This window comes from Lactuca sativa, chromosome 4 (assembly GCF_002870075.4).
Source record: "Lactuca sativa cultivar Salinas chromosome 4, Lsat_Salinas_v11, whole genome shotgun sequence".
Lineage (NCBI taxonomy): Eukaryota > Viridiplantae > Streptophyta > Magnoliopsida > Asterales > Asteraceae > Lactuca > Lactuca sativa.
This window is the reverse complement of record NC_056626.2, coordinates 235,781,363-235,785,160: the sequence shown is the minus strand read 5'-3', so window position 1 is coordinate 235,785,160 and position 3,798 is coordinate 235,781,363.

Here is a 3,798-nt window from a genome sequence, read left to right as displayed (position 1 = left end):
TAGAACTCCCACAAATGATGTGATTAAGTCCCTTAAACTATTTTTGGTTGGTCCTTTGATTTATTCCAAGGCTTTTGGTGGTGTTGGATGGCTTTCTAACACCTTAAAAATGAAATTATGCCTTGTTTTGGGGAGTTTACGGCCCAAGCACTCACCTTGGCCGTAAACTCACATAAGTCCCTCAAAAGTTATGTTTCAAGTGTCCAAATGCTAATAGCAAGGTCCTATAATTCATATCTAAGCCATAGAAGTGATTTGGAAGGGTTTAAGGGCATGAAAAAACCCCTTTTACATGAGTTTACGGCCCAAGCTTATGCCTTGGCCGTAAACTCCTTCAAATGGCTCAAAATCAAAGTTTCAAATGTTCTAAGTCCATATCTTGTAGTCCCATAGCCATATCTAAAGTCCAATTGAGTTTAGGAAGGAGTTTAAGGGCTTAAAACCCCATTTAATGGAGTTTACGACCCAAGCTTGCTCCTTGGCCGTAAACTCATGTTCTTGGTCCTAAAACTCAATTAGTTCATCAATTTGAAGGCTAAAGGTGTTGATTAACATGCTAGGGAGGTTACCTTAGAGATTTGAAGCCTTAAACTTGAGATTTGGACCTTAATTCTAGCTTGAGGAGAGAGGTTGTAAGAGTTTAGTGAGAAATTGGCCAAAGGCTGCAAATGGAGTCTTAAACATGTTTATATAGTGTTCGGGAATTGGACACGATAGAATTCTACCCGATACCGACGTTAAGTGGGGTTTTTGGACGTACCCGATTGAGTTACCGTAACCCGATAGGGTAATTTCTAGAAATATTTCGATCACTAAAGTTGGGTGTTTAAAATGATTTCTAAATGTATTAAGACACCCATTAAGTCATTTCAGGTCAATATAAACTAATGACTTAATAAAATGGTGAAATTGGAAACGAAATTGAAAATAACGTTTGGTTGATCGGATCGGATTACAAGTTGTGATACAAGAAGTGACATGAAATTTCGGGTTGTTACATTATCCCCCCGTTAGAGGGAATTTCGTCCCGAAATTCAAGACAAACAATAAGATAATATACGATTTATTGACCTAGAAAGAGATGTAGATATTTTTGTTTAATCGAGTCTTCTCGCTCCTAAGTGAACTCCGGTCCCCGTTTGGCATTCCAGCGAACCTTCACCAACGGGATGCGACTCTGTTTTGTACTTTTGACTTCTCGATCCATGATTTCGATTGATTCCTCCACAAAGTTGAGGTTTTAATCAACCTCAATCTCGTCTAACGGAATCACTAGGGTTTCATCGGATAGGCACTTCTTGAGGTTTGAAACATGAAAGACGGGATGGATGTTACTAAGTTCGTGAGGTAAATGAAGTTTATAGGCTACCGGACCAACTCTGGCGATGATTTCAAATGGTCCAATGTATCTCGGATTAAGTTTTCCACGTTTACCAAAGCGTACAGTGCCTTTCCAGGGTGAGACCTTCAACAAAACACGGTCCCCAACCTGGAATTCTAGTGGTTTTCGACGATTATCAGCGTAACTTTTCTGACGATCGCACGAGGCCTTTAGTCATTCACGGATTTGGAAAATTTTCTCAGTGGTTTCACGGATGATTTCAGGACCGGTAAGTGCACTGTCGGGGACTCGACTCTTGGCTAACTGTGTATCTCCTACCTCGGCCCATCACAGAGGGGATCTGCACTTGCGACCGTATAGAGCTTCGAACGGGGCAGCCCTAATGCTGGTGTGGTAACTGTTGTTGTATGAGAATTCGATCAATGGTAGATGTGCGTCCCACGACTTTCCAAAGTCAATGACACATGCCCTAAGCATGTCTTCCAGAGTTTGGATTGTTCTCTCGCTTTGACCATCAGTCTGAGGATGGTATGCCGTGCTCATGTCTAGTTAGGTTCCAAGGGCTTTCTGAAGAGATTGCCAAAAGCGGGAAGTAAACCTGCTATCTCGATCAGAGATAATGGATGTAGGTACGCCGTGTAGTCGGACTACCTCTTGAATATATATTCGTGCGAGTCTTTCCATCTTGTATGATTCTTTAATTGGCACGAAGTGAGCTGATTTTGTCAAACGATCGACAATCACCCAAATGGTATCATACCCATTCAAGCACTTGGGTAGTTTGGTGATGAAATCCATGGTGATCATCTCCCATTTCCATTCAGGTATCTCAGGTTGCTGGAGCAGACCCGAGGGTTTCTGATGTTCAACTTTTACCTTGGCGCAAGTCAAACACTTGCCCACATATGAAGCTATCTCAGCCTTCATATTTGGCCACCAATATTGCTTCTTGATATCTAAGTACATCTTGTCAGAGCTCGGGTGAACAGAGTATCTGGTTCTATGTGCTTCTTCCATGACTAGCTCTCTAAATCTTCCAGACTTGGGAATCCATATTCGATCCATAAAACAATGGACTCCGTCACTTCTGATCTCAAGTTTCTTTTCCATCCTTCTCAAAGCTTCAGTTGTCATGTTCTCAGGTTTTAGGGCTTCTAACTGAGCTTCTCGGATTTGCACGGGTAGGTTGGAATGGATGGTTACCGACGGACTCTTCACTTTGTTGCTGGTACTCTCCTTTCGACTAAGGGCATCTGCTACCACATTGGCCTTGCCGGGATGGTAGCGGATTTCACACTCATAATCACTGAGTAGTTCTACCCATCGCCTTTGTCTCATGTTCAGGTCTTTTTGGTCAAAGATATGTTGCAGGCTCTTATGATCAGTAAAAATCGAGCACTTGGTTCCGTAAAGGTAATGCCTCCAAATCTTCAATGCAAAAACCACGGCTCCTAGCTCCAAGTCGTGTGTGGTATAGTTGACCTTGTGTGTTTTCAACTGCCTAGAGGCATAAGCAATCACTTTTCCTCTCTGCATAAGCACACAGCCTAAACCTTGAGTAGACGCATCGCAGTAGACAACAAAGTCCTCTGTCCCTTCGGGTAGGGATAGGACAGGCGCGCTGCACAAAGCTTTCTTCAATGTCTGAAATGCGGTCTCTTGTTTATCACTCCAACAAAAGGGTGCACCTTTCTGTGTTAGAGTGGTTAGAGGTTTGGCGATTCGGGAAAAGTTTTGGATGAACCTTCGATAATAGCCAGCGAGACCCAAGAATTGTCGGATTTCCGTGGGTGTCTTCGGTGCTGACCAATTCTCTATTGCCTTAATCTTGGAAGGATCAACATGAATACCCTCCTCACTTATTACATGACCAAGGAAAGTTACCTTCCGTATCCAGAACTCACATTTTGAAAACTTCGCGTATAACTTCTCGGATTGCAGGGTCTCCAATACTAACCTCAAGTGTTGTTTGTGGTCTGCTTCACTTCGGGAATAGACGAGTATGTCATCGATGAATAGTATGACAAATTTATCCAAATAAGGACGACACACCCGGTTCATCAGATCGATAAACACTGCCGGTGCGTTGGTTAAACCGAAGGGCATCACTACGAACTCGTAGTGTCCATATCGAGTCCTGAAAGCTGTTTTGGGCACATCACTTTCATGAACTCGCAACTGATGGTACCCTGACCGAAGGTCTATCTTAGAGAAGTAACTGGCTCCCTGGAGTTGATCGAAAAGGTCATCTATTCGAGGAAGAGGATATCGGTTTTTGACAGTCAACTTGTTTAGCTCACGATAATCAATACACATACGAAAGGATCCATCCTTCTTCTTGACAAACAAAACCGGAGCTCCCCAGGGTGAGGAACTCGGTCTAATGAATCCTTTGTTAAGCAGCTCGTTAAGTTGACTGGATAACTCCTGCATCTCTGCTGGAGCTAAACGATACG